Here is a 14,062-nt window from a genome sequence, read left to right as displayed (position 1 = left end):
ACTGTGTACAAATTATAAAAAAAGAGCAGTTACCTTTTAGACAGATAAATTATTTCAAATATTTTTAATTTTTAAAATGTTTGTTAAAATTATTTTAAGAGGTTTTAATTTTTTAAAAAAAATTATTAAGGGTATTTATTAACATAACTTTAAAGTTTTAAATAGCGTAATTGTTAGCATGAAATTTCTCAAAGTAAGATTTCTAGCATTTTTAGAGGTGCATTCAGGAGTGTAGTCATACATTTATAGATTTTATAGAACACTGTAATTATTCAAATTTTTTCTAGTTGAAAACTAACAAAATATACCAAGTATGACTCGCTCTTTTGTTTATAATTTAAATATTGTAGCCAATTCTTAAGCTTTTTTTCCCTGAATGAAGCTCACGATATATTGAGCGAAATATATCTGAGTAATAAATTCTATTTAGTTTTCTCTTACATGTGTGAAACCGTTATTCAAAATATTATACTAATAAAATATACACTGTGTGTGTGTGTGTGTGTGTGTGTGTTAATCTTTAGTTATACAGTATACTATTATGGATTTTCAGTAATAAATTTGAATTGTTAAAAGTCCATTACAATCTCTATTAAATTAATATATAAATTATAAATTTCAATGTTATAATGATTATTATAAATTATGACAATAGGACTTAGTCTAATAAGATTAATAAATACGTTTTATAAATTAAATAAATAAATAAACTAATAAATAAATTTCATAAATTAAATAAATAAATAAAGTAATAAATAAATTTTCTAAATTTAATTAATAAATAAAGTAATAAATAAATTTTAAACATTAAGCTATATTCAACAACGCCGCAGTTATCTTAATTTTGCATTGACATCCGATGTGGTATTGCCTGGTTATAACACCATTTTTTTCTTCTTCTTTGTCCATAATATAGAATGAAGCTAAACGAACTTTAATAAACAATCGAAACTGATATTTCTATTTTACTTTCCAAAGAACTTTCATCCCCTTTCACAATTGAATCAATAAACTATTAGACTTTTGATATCATTCAAACATAAACTTTGAACCAATATAAGCTAGCCATGCGGACGTTGTTAGCTAAGCTGAAGCCATAAACTTTAACCTTGCATGTATTATGCTTAAACATTCAATGAGGGTCATTTTCCATACCCGTTTGCTCCTGCAGGCAAACCATATATGGAGGATGGCCTTTGAACAGCGGTTATGCATATTAAACTAGGTGAAAGAAGAACCTGCGTTACTTCAGCTAACCAATCAGATTTGTATCGCATATAGAATTTAGAATCATTGTAGTATCGTACTCAGAAAATCTATGACTACTAGTAAATACATTAGAGTTCATCAGCGATGGAAAATCATTTCGGAGGAAACTAACGCTAAAGGTAACTAAATATCTTAAATTAGTAGAAATTAGAACTTATTTATTAGACCTTTAAAAATATTTTCCTGCAATGATTAAGAATATTAATTTAGGAAGTCCTAAATCATTTTTAGGAATGCTTCTACATCACGAAGATAAGTTCTAACCCTCTTAGATTCTTTTAACCCCCAGACTACATGCAAGTTAGTTGGCGCCCGATTTGCATGGGATACATATCTTTGTGTGTGTGTGTGTGAGAGAGAGAGAGAGAGAGAGAGAGAGAGAGAGAGAGAGAGAGAGAGAGAGAGAGAGAGAGAGAGAGAGAGAGAGAGTACTGTATAAAAAAGAAAAAGTGCACATATACTCCGGTCATTTTGTATTATTCCTCACTCAATGGAGTAACTATTTCATTCACAAGAACATGGTCCTTTCGTACTGCTTTGAGTTACTGATATAAATTGCCTCAGAAATGCTATTGAGAGACATCACCATCATCATTTATAAATGTATGAATAGGGAAATGTATTCATACATTTCAAATGTATTCATACTATTGCAAATATTCATATAACAAAAACTCATACATATAAAGTATATTAAATAAAAGTGAGCGAGTTGTTCTGTTTTGCGTCAAATGGTTCATGAGTCTCATCTTCAAAAAGAAGTTTACTTATGTATTGATAAAACTTTTCTTGGTCTTCCTCTTTGTCTATTAGGTGGCCTGTAAAGAGCAAGAGCAGAAACATACGAGTGGGCAACAGGTGGATGTCTAAGTTGGCGTCACAACCATTTCAGTCGTTTTTTTTTTTTGAATTGTTTCTATTAGGAGGGTGGGTCTTTGCCATATACTGTATATCCTAGTATTGTTCGACGGCATGTTGCCCCAAAGTTATTGATAATATTAACTGCTCGTTTAGTGTGTTCCATGTCTGGACACCATATGTACGAATAAATATGGCTCAACTCGTGGTTTTATACAGACGAATTTTGGTATTTGTGGTGATGAAGTTGGATTTCAGATATTAGTTAGACATTCATGGAACTGAAGAGCTGCTTTGTGCTTTCTTTGCAGAAAGTTAGAGCATCGATGTAGGAACCAAGGTACTCAAAAGCATTTAGCCTAATATTTCATTCTATTCTATTCTATTCTATTGTTTAAGACTTTATTTTACCTAATATTGAATGCGAGTAACAGTCAGTGTTGCATTTTTAAATAAATATTCTAGGTGGTTTTGAGCAGTCAGAGTCAATCAGCACAACTTCATCAGAAAAACAGAGACTGCTTATATGGGTGTGTCCAGCCGAATCTTCGAGTTATTCCGTACCCATTTTCTGTGAGTCTGAATACATAATCAGGGGTAATAATAAAAAGACATGCTAAATAGTATTCTTAAAGAACTCTTGTGGAAATAGAAAAACTGTCACTCATCTATCCATTAATCATTACTCTTGTATGATAATTCTGGCGCATTTCTGCTATTGCTTTGATTATTTTCAAGGATATGCCATAATAACTGAGAATTCTGAGCATTCTTTGTCTGTTGATTGAATTGAAGGCTTTTGAGAAATCGATATCGATGATGCTTAAGATAAGGGAAGGTTTTTTCTTTGCTCGTTCTAACAACCTAAAGCAGTAGATATGTTCAATGGTGCTTCTGTTTTGTTTTGTTTTTAGAGTAAAAGAGGTGCTTACACATGGTTCAGTTCTGTTTAAAAGCATGCCGTTATAAATTTTCAATATGGTAGGAAGTACTATGATTCCTCTATAATTTTCTGGGTTGTTCAGATTGCCTTTTTTTGGGCGGAATGGTACTCATATTACTAGAAATTTTTTCCATTGTGATGAAATGTTAGATAATTACAGATAATTAACAGTTGTTTCTAAAGCTCTTTTCCTCCATGTTTAATAGTCTCTGCTGTTATATCGTTCAAGAGGAAGGGTCAAAAATGTAGTCGATCCATATTACTGTCCTCTCTTACAGACTGGATGACATCGATATGCAGTAATGCAAATCGATATTCCAACAAATAATGGATCTAAAAGTGTGGTCGGGAGCAAAAAAAAAAAAAAAAAAAAAAACTACCCTTATTCATAGAAATCTGCGTGAGTAAAGTTGGGATTCGTAATTCAGGGTGTTGTAATTTCCTTTCTGAAACCTGAAGCTTCTTTTATTAATTTACAATCTGCTTAGCTAACTGGAATTATCAACATGATTTATAAACTTAAAATCTTAATCAAGCAAAATATTCACATCTTTGCATCCATTAACTCTTCCTAAAGCATGTCCTTTTCTTCATGTCTAATTACCGCACCCTGTAACTAAATCATTTGTTTAGAACAATTTTAAAGTCCACTCTCACCCAGTAAAGAAATGAGATCATTTGAATAGTTAGTTACACTACATAGTTCCATGTCAATTATCGAAAGATAATTTATATTAAATTATATATTAAACAACAAGTTTCAACAAGAAGCATTTCAGTGTTTTCCAGTTCCGGCCGGTGAAATTTCAAGTGGGGAGTGCTGCGTATACAAAATAAGAAAAACAATTCATTTTTCCTAATCAGTAACCAATTTATTATTAAGTAAATTTACATATTAAAAAATTTGCTTTATTAAAAATATTATTTGAAAATAAAATTCATTCCTCTATTTTTCCCTTGACAAAATTTTTAAATAACCTTTTCATTAAAATTTGTAATTTGCGAAATCATGTTTTTTTTTTCATTTGAAAATTCAGCCTATAATATCTATAATATCTATAATAAATAAATAATTATATGTTATTTTAACAGAATAAAATAAGATTTACCAAAAATATTTCACCCTCACCCCGATCACAATAATAAATGTTTTGTATCTCATAGAAATAACGCGCCCAAGCATACAATTTATCTGTAGTGCCACTGCTCAACGAGCAGTGTCGGATTCACTTGTTACGTGCAGTGACAAGTGCAAACGAATATCTACCAGTCTAGCCACAACTGACCAAATGTGATAATTCCGACACTGCGTTAAATCCCAGTGCATTTGTTTCGTAATCTAAAGCGTTAATAGAACAATTACACTTATTAACTATTCAATCAATGTCGAAACATAAGCTGTAACCTCCAACATGTTGTATTGCATTTATATAATGTTGTAAGCATTGTTATTATTTATAAATACAAACGAAATTTATTTTTTTCGTTTTCCTTGGGATGCTGCAGTGTCGCAGTGCTTATGCACATGTTGCCACTAGTGTTTTCATTATTTGTTTCCTTGCGCCTTTTTTTTTTTTTCTTCTGACTTGCTTAAAACCATCTACATCTGTGTTGGGTTGTTATGTGGCCAACTCCTGTTCTATTGTTGGCCTGGTGCTAACACGAGACCAACAATAGTAAAACAGCAAAAGCCAACAAATGCAGTGATTGGGCTCTGCGTTTGGGAAAAGGTTAAGCCATTTCTTTTCCAGGACCATCTTAGTCTGCTCATGCATTTTGAGCACTGTTCGTAGTCCAGGTGTCCCCAATTCAGATCGATGATCCGCTCCCGCTTTGTCGGTAGTAGTCAGGGCCATACTTACACTTTTCCCAAGGTGGGCGGGGTCCGAGGCGCAGGAGTGCTTGGGGGCCAATCCCTCGTTGTTTGGAGCCCTTAAATTGGCCATAGTTTTTCGGTGGAATTCTCAGCTAGAGCCTCATGCACCTGTGCATAAGTACGGCCCTGGTAGAAGTTAAAATAAAAGGGAGAAAAAAAAAATTAAAAAAGGATACTTACCTGTATCCGAAGGCCGAAGAGCTTCTAGAATGTTGAATCACGATCTAAAATCCCAAAACTAATCCCACGCGGGCTAACACTGCAATGCGATGTGTGAATAACCAGAGATGATGACTCACATAATCTCGAACCAAGTATCACCTCTCGGTTCCAAATATCTATGACAACTTATCCCCGGGTGCCAAGGTTCCTGCCAGAAGCTAGGAAATTAAAAACAGATGAAGGCAATCTCTTTCTTTAATTAGGTATTCGGAAGACAGGAAGGTGTTAATATCATAGACTTTAAACCTGCGAATACTCGACTTCTACTAGAAGTCATATATTTTCCATATACAAGTAGTAAAAGGGTGTTCTCTGCTGAAACGCAGTCACAAGTCCCAAACGACATTTAACCTTCAGTTTGGTTAGATCTGTATAAAGATGATTTTTCCACTTGGTTACAAAATATATTATAAATATCAAGAAATTATGCTCTTGATTTTAATCTCTTACTCAAGCGTAAAAAACAAAGTTTGCGCATGAATATTTCTTCGCGACTAACCTACTTCGGGTAAATACAGAAGTTTTTTTACTTCACATCAATTGCTCCGAATCCCATAATGCAAAACATCATGGAAACAGTCAGTGTTAAGATTGGTTTAAACCTTTAATGAACTCTCATCAGTAGGAACTAGATCCAAGAAGATAGTTTTTTTCGGATAATTTCTTCAATAAAAAATCAGCTAACACTTTTTATTCATTTATAGGGAGTATATGAAGCAATTTTAGCCCTATTTAACTTTTGGAGACTGAGTGAGCGGTCCAATCCATTGGCAACCAATCATAGATAGCTGGCCCAAGACTATCACTAATTATAATTGGCAACCAATTACGAGACTGGCAACAAGTGCTGCCATTCTGTGGCCAACAATCCTAATCCTAATAGTATTTTTACTGTCTGAAAATAGTGTGGGTTTTACTGTCGATTTTCTTGAATTTAAGGGATGAAATCTCTCAGTTTCCAGAAGAGAAAAAATCTACTCGCCCGTGCCAGAGATCGACTTACCCGAGAAGCAGTCGAAAAAAGTTTAGTAAAAGTTTCTCTAGTCAGGACTAGAACTGAATTGACGACACTCTTTCTTCTGATGGTCTAGCTTGGTGGACGGTACACGCCAATTTCAGGTGAGCTACACAGGCTTTGTTATCAAGTATATACACGTAGAAAGTTTTTTACCTTGGGTATAATATATGTTAAAGATGCCAAGCTATTTTAAACCTGGTTTTTACTCCATTTCCCAAGTAAACAAACAGACAAATAAGTCAAGTTTGCACCTGCATGTATTGCAAGTCTAGGTGATCCATAAAGTAGTACAAGTCTAGGCAACTCGTGGTAAAAGTGGAATAATCTCTGATCACTATTCTTAATATTTACCCTTAATGCAAAGCCCATCTCCTTGAGGCAAGGGGCCACTACCCAGACCGGTTTCGACCTTTATTGAGGTCTCATCAGTGGGAGCCAGGCTTAGAAATACCAAGGTTAAGTAATACGGAGCTTATAAGTATTTTACCAAAACAAGTTACCACAAGGTGCTTTGACCTTATTTACTTAACCTTGTATTTCTAAGCCTGGCTCCCACTGATGAGACCTCAATAAAGGTCGAATCCGGTCTGGGTAGTGGCCCCTTGCCTTTAATGCATAGCATTATACATCTCCTCAAGGAGATGGGCTTTGCATTAAGGGTAAATATTAAGAATAGTGATCAGCGCTTATTCCACTTTTACCACGAGTTGCCCAGACTTGTACTACTTTATGGATCACCTAGACTTGCAATACATGCAGGCACAAACTTGACTTATTTGTCTGTTTGCTTACTTGGGAAATGGAGTAAAAACCAGGTTTAAAATAGCTTGGCATCTTTAACAAGTATATACACGTTTTAAAAAAGAAAAAAATCTTTCTATCAGTCTCTCTCTCTCTTTCTGACCCAGAGTAATTAACAATATGGTGATACACCATTTTCAAATTTCTATATATAGAAGATAGAGACCCCAGTATTGATTTAATCTTAGAATCTTTATGGATCTAGTTCCTATTGATGAGACCTCAGTGAAGGTCGAAATCGTTCTGGGTAGTGACCCTTTTCATAATGTTTTTGTATTATGGGAAGACAATCTGAATTAATGGAAGGGAATTCTTAGAAATTTGTATTTTTCACCCTACAAAACAGAACAACTCGCCTTAGAGCAAAAGCAATTAACAGACATAATATAGTTATAATGTAAACCTTAGTTGCTGAAGTCTTAAAACAGAAACTAGTTTCATTCACTTTAGTCCCTCTCTTTTAATTTTCGCTTTGCTTTGGTGCTTCTAGTCCGTTTTATCTATTCTATTCGCGTAGTGGTGCACATTGGCAACCAGATAATACACAATCGATCGTAATGGTTATCTATGAGGAGGAAGCAGCCAATTGATCTTTCTGGCAAATGCTACCACAGGTGTATCCAATATAAGATTGAACGTAGCACTATTACGCATAGAAAATGGATGTTTGTGAATTTATCTTCTGTTTGAAAGACGAACTTAAAAATTCACCCAAAAATATAGATACATGAAACACTAAGAATCTCTTAACAAATAGAAATCCACAAAAAAAAAAACGAATCAAATCAGCTAACGCCTTTTATTCCCGTATAGGTAGAAGATGAGGCCGTTTTAACCCTACCAAACTTTCGGAGACTTAAGACCCGGGTTTGAAGAGAAAAAAATCCGCTTGCCTGTGCCAGAGATCGATTAACTCGAGAGCCGGTCGAAAAAAAAAGCAACGCACTTTGTTCTATTTTATACATTGATTACAAGGATATGGGAAACAGGATCATGGCCTAGAGACTGGAAAAAGTCTTTCATACCACTATGAAAGAGGAGAGATATGAAAGATTTGAAGAACTATGGAACTATTACTTTAATCTCTCATGTAAGCAAGATTTTATTAAAGATCATTCTAAATAGGACTGAAACCAAAGTCGAGGTACAGATGCTTGAGGAACAAGCAAGTTCTAGGAAAGGTAATGGTACCAGAGATCATATCCTTTGACTTAGACAGATCATAGAAAATTATAAAGAATTTATACTCCCTATGGTAATATGTTTCATAGATTACTCTAAAGCTTTTGACTGTGTTCAGCATTTGAATCTTTGGGAAGTAATGAAAAGAAGCTAATTTGATAGCTAACTTCTAAATCTTGTACAATGAGCAAGAAGCCACAGTAAGAACAGTGGTTCGATTAACTTATTGGCTTCAGGTTGGAAAGGAAGTTAGGCAAGGATGCCTACTTTTTTCCTCACTTGTTTATCCATGCTGAAGAAATCATGCATTTAGCATTGAATGAATTCAAATTAGAATATGTGGGAGATTGATCAGTAATCCGAGGAATGCTGATGGTGCAGTACTCCTTTCTAATGGCAAGGAAGAACTGCGACAAATTATTGACAAAGTTAACGAGATCATAAAGAACAGAGAACTTCAGCTCTATCCTAGCAAGACAAAGATTATGGTTCTCACAGGAAATACAGACAAAGAAGCTCCTCATAAACAAATGTATCTTAATGGAGAAAGAATTGAGAAAGTCAGCAAGTTCGAGTACCTGGGATCTATTATTAATGTGAAGAATTGCTGTTCAGAAGCTGTTGGAAGAAGACTACGAATAACTAACACAACCATCAGAGATAGTCTAAAATCTGGAAGTATGAATTTATCTACACAGGAACAAACGTGAAGATTTAGGATCAGTTATTTTTCCAACAGCAACCTATGGATGTGCTACTTGGAACCCAAGAAGTTTTATAGGAAAAGGATTGCTCCTTTTGAGATATGGTGTTAAAGAATGCTAGAAAGATTCAATAGAACTTTAAGGCTCCTTAAGTATATACAGTAGATAGAGAAAAAAAATCAAAAATCAGCTAATGTCTTTTATTCCTTTATAGGGAACAGGCGAGGCCTTTTAACCACATCTAGCATTTGGAGACTGAATAAGCAGTTCGATCTCCAAGTAGCCAATCAGAGATATCTGGTCCATGACTATCACTAATTATAAGCAGATGAAGACAAATGCTGCCATCTCTTGGTACCTTACTCTAACAGGATATGTTACTATCTGAAATAATGTGGGTTCAATAATCCATTTTCTTGAGTTTTCGGGATTAAATCCCCGAGTTTCAGAGAGAAAAATCCTGCTTGGCCGTGCTAAAGATAGACTAACTCAAGAACTGTTCAAAGAAAGGCTTAGAAAAAGTTTCTCCAGTAGGCGAGTAGACTCGAACAATCAGTCTGCTTCGTGCGGCCTAGCGCAGAGGTTGTAAGCATCACTTCCACTAAGCTACACAGGCCATGGATATTGACAGAAGAAAGTTGAAATACTTTGGACACATTGAAAGGATGGAAGGAGGACTTCTCTGAACAGTAATAGAAGGTAAAGTTCTTGGAAAAAGAGGTGGGAGCAAACCGTCAATGAAATGGATGAATAATGTGTCTGGAGTGACTGATCTTCAGAGAGTCGAAGCCTCCAGAAAAGCATACAACAAAAGGATCACCTAGAGAGGACAGGTCTAGCACACATCGAGCATTTTACTGACTGTACACATCTGATGAATGTCCAGTGAATAGATGGAATGCACTTACACTAATATGATATGTACAGAATGGAATTTCTGATAATTCTACCAATAGTCATAGTCTTTTTTGTAAATAAAATACATCATATAAATCGTCTAATGCCCTTTATTCCTCAATGGGAGTACGCAGCGTTCGTTTTGCCTAATAAATTTTTGTAGACGGTTAGGCAGTCTGTCTATCTATGGGGGGGGGGATTGATAATGATATCATAATGTCTGTAAATTCTACTTCTACTTTCCATAGATGAATTCTTAATTTCAGTTCTTCTGTATCAACATGCTCGTGAATGTACACTTATGTCTTGTTACATTACACCTTAAATATTCATTCTATTCACTGACTAGAATAGTTCACTCCAGTCAGTGAACTAACACACTTCATAAACAAAGCATACGATATTGACTAAAAATAAAGCTATTCAACATTCTTCTTTTTAGAATGTCACACCAACAGACATTTATCAACAGATAGCCACCTGCATACAAGAACAAATGAATGTCAAAAGACAATAAATAGTGTGGCGATTAATTTAAACATAAGCAGACCGATCTCATTGATACGTAAAACTTATCTGGCTGAGGAATTTTAACTACTGATAGTCAAGATTTCCTTTGGAAATCTTTATTATTTTTATTTGTACTTATTTATTTTCTTGTTGATTCCCTCAATCATTGTCAGCGCCGAATCATATAATGGCTAGGCTAGTTGGAATCAACTAGCCTAGCCATTGCAAACTAAATAAGTTATGATGACAATATATTATATTTATCATATTGTTTCCTCAGACCAATTTGCCTGTTTTGTGAGATGAAACTCGAGTTTCCTGGTGGACACTTTGATAACTGTATATGAAACTAACTCAGCTTTTGGTCACTTTTTGAGGACTTCTACAGGAGAAACGTTAGCCAAAGCCTTTACATTTGTAGGACATATCGCATAGTCTAGTGGTAACAGACCCTCTAATGACATGGCCGAAGTCTATATGCTTATGTCAGAAAGAAATTATCACATTTGATCGTCCAAAGTGCACCTCTCTCACGAAAACATTCGGCGATACATAAACGATCTGGTTTAATTGTATCTCGATTGTCTTCTTATTGCCTTCGTATTTAAGATGTCAATGGATGTTACTTGGTGCGATAATCTGAGAGAATTACAGATTTATATTTACCTTACAGATCAAAGTTGCAACATTCCACTACCAAAGAACAAATTGATATTGCAAAGACTGATTTACCCACCTTTGTGTGTGTGTGTGTGTGTGTGTGTGTGTGTGTGTGTGTGTGTGTGTGTGTGTGTGTGTGTGTGTGTGTGTGTGTGTGTGTGCCCGAAGGACAACCCGATATGAATCCCCCACTTGAAAAAACAAAATGGTTTGAATCCTGTTTACGACGTGAAAAACTGGAATTTTTCAATTGAAAGTCCATAACTTTCTGTGGTTAGAAACCACAAGATGGCGCACTTGTTAGCCGTCTCTTCACTGTGTGCCACTTAAATTAGTGGTAATCTTGAGTTATCAATCTCTGATTGGCTACTAGTGGAGATTGAACTATCCACTTAGTCTCCAAACGTTAGATGGGGCTAAAACGGCCCTTGCATACAAGGGAATAAAAGGCGTTAGCTGATTTTAATTCCAAATAGTACTAATTCCACACATGTCATTGGCTATTTCGCGTCACTCAGAGAATTACTGTGATCAGCAAATTAATTACAGCTGTAGCTCAGGAGAGAATCATGTCGTACTAATTACCTCCTTTCTCCCAGAGCCAGTCTTCCATATACACTCTGATTCAAACAGTTGCTCTCCTGATAACCAAGGAATTAGTTAATTACACTTCACACCGACCTTAATTCATATAATAACATATATTTTCAATAGAAACACTCGCAATTTGCAAAATGTAGTACACTTGTCTCATGCCATTAGTTGTTTATGCACTAAATCCAAACACAACAACTATTCTATCATTTGTTAAAAATGATTTAATAATTTAATATTTTTTTAAAATGGCATGTGCAGATCAGTAGAAGTGGAGCTAGGCCGCACTAAGACAGATATTGCTCGAGTGTAGTTGCTGACTGGAGTAACTTTTTCTAAGTCTTTCTTCGACCGGTTCCAGAGTTAGTCGATCTCTGGCACGGGAAAGTGGGTTTTTTCTTCAGGAAACTCGGGTTTTTATCCCTTAAACTCAAGAAAATCGACTGTAGAACCCACATTATTGCAGATAGTAACATATCCTGTTAGGGTTAGGTACCAAGAAATGGCAGAACCTGTTTTCCGGTCTCTTCGTCAGTCGCTACCTATAATTAGTGATAGACATGCCAGCTATCTCTCCCTCCATGCGGGGCACCTGTTCGTGGTGGAGGGGACCTCCCCGTGATGGTACTGGCCCTTTTCATTCTTACACTTTTTCTTTGCTTTTCCCCTGCATGGGCAAGATGGGCATCCTGAATGCCCATCTTGCCCATGCAGCCAGGATCAATCAGCTAGTGGGCTTGCCTGCTAGAGTCAACGGTGTTGCAGTAGGTCTCTCACCCCATGGTCCAGCGTCGGGATCCTAGACCTGCTTTAGTGCCGGTATAGCATCCAGGGTAGCCCTGGCGTTCCACTCTCGAGCGCAGTCTTTGCTTGCCGGGTAGTGGGCGTCCATGTGTGGCTCCGTGATGGGTGGGGAGCTCTTGCGCCGAGCTAAAATCTCCTTGAGCATGAATCCTTCGTCCTTAAATGTTTCAGGGACCCTAACAAAGTCCCAACCAAGTGCTGATACCATAGATACAGCACATGGAAACAGAAGCAAGAAACAAAAGTTAACGGATACCAACATAAATGTACCAACCTTTTTAATCATTCATGCAACAGGTGAAAAACCAATTTGGAAAATGTCACCCTTTTTTATTCAAAAAGGTTTAGAAGGACTGGCAGGACCTCCCAAAACTGTTAAGAAATTGCCTTCTGGTGATATCCTCTTGGAAACACTGTGTCAACAACATTCCAAGAAATTAATTAGAGCAACAACAATAAGTGGAATACAAATCGCAGTAACACCTCATAGAACACTCAATTCCAATAGAGGAGTGACATCAGAATGGGATCTCCTTGATGTTCCTGATGAGATATGTTCAGAGCTTAAAGATCAAGGAGTGACGGGTGTAAGGCGCATCCTGATACGTAGGAATGGTCGCCTGGTTTCAACCAAGAACATCATCCTTACTTTTAATACATCTACTCCTCTGACATCTGTAAAAGTAGGGTATCTCAGCTGTCCTGTTAGAATGCTTTAAATGTCAGAGATATGGACATGTCCAAACTGCCTGTCGTGGTTCTACTACCTGTGCCCGATGTGGTAGTAAAGAACATGATAACAAATCTTGTTGTGCAAAAAAAAGCTAACTGTGTCAACTGTCAGGGAGATCATCCAGCTAACTGTCATGCATGTCAGAAATGGAAAGATGAAAAAGAGATTCAAAAAATTAAAACAGAACAAAACATAACATATCAGGATGCAAAAAGAAAACTGGCCACCATTACACCTGTTCTGAAATCCTCCTATGCTGAACAAGTAACAATTAAAAAAGTACCAACTGCAACTCAAACATGTATGTCTGTTCCACCATCTGATAATTTTACCATACCTGAACTTTATGATCGCAAGTTCTTCATTGTTGAGCGCATTAATCACATAACTTATTGCCTTACTCCAGAGACAACTTAAAAAATGGTCCCAGTCGATGAAAACTCACCTGTCAAAAAATTATGGCGGAGATATCACTCAAAGATAAACCACCAGACACTCGCACAGTAAAAAAATGGATACCTCAGTACCCACTGAAAGTAAACTAAACCTACCAACTGACCCTAACACATTTGATGTTTTGAACACTCTACCAGAGGAAGAGATTGACACTGGCCGTCCATACTTCCTAAAACAACAAATAAATATAAATCTGACAAAGGTAAGTCCTCAACCTACCGAAAACCAGAGAAGTCAATAAAATTAAGACAATAGGAAAATTTTTACAATTTTCACAATTTTTACAATTTTACAATGGAACTGTCGTGGGATTAGCCAGAATATCGATTATATCGAGGTGTTGTTGCAGAAAAACAAACCTTTCTGTCTCTGTCTATAGGAAACCTACTTAAGACCCAATGAGGACCGTACCTTTGGGAATTTCACTGCTGTACGTAAGGACAGAGGTCTAGGTGGTCCTGCTCATGGAGGAGTAGCTATCCTAGTCGGCAGTCATATTCCTTTCCACCATGTCCAGCTTAATACTACTCTGGAA

The 14,062-nt window shown here is 36.1% G+C and overlaps 1 protein-coding gene across 1 annotated transcript in view; it reads left to right on the top strand.

Annotated features, from left to right (window-relative positions):
- The first annotated feature begins 1,262 nt into the window (after positions 1-1,262).
- Positions 1,263-14,062, top strand: part of LOC150093872 (intersectin-1-like) — a 510,882-nt gene continuing 498,082 nt past the window's right edge. Inside the window, exon 1 of the mRNA XM_090413144.1 lies at positions 1,263-1,388. The gene's annotated coding sequence lies outside the window, so the exon portion shown is untranslated. The remainder of the gene's footprint in view (positions 1,389-14,062) is intronic.

This window comes from Typopeltis vanoorti, chromosome 23 (assembly GCF_054136105.1).
Source record: "Typopeltis vanoorti isolate ZY-2024b chromosome 23, IOZ_Tvanoo_1.0, whole genome shotgun sequence".
NCBI lineage: Eukaryota > Metazoa > Arthropoda > Arachnida > Uropygi > Thelyphonidae > Typopeltis > Typopeltis vanoorti.
Note: the sequence above shows the minus strand (reverse complement) of the source record. Positions and strands in the feature narration are given on the sequence as shown.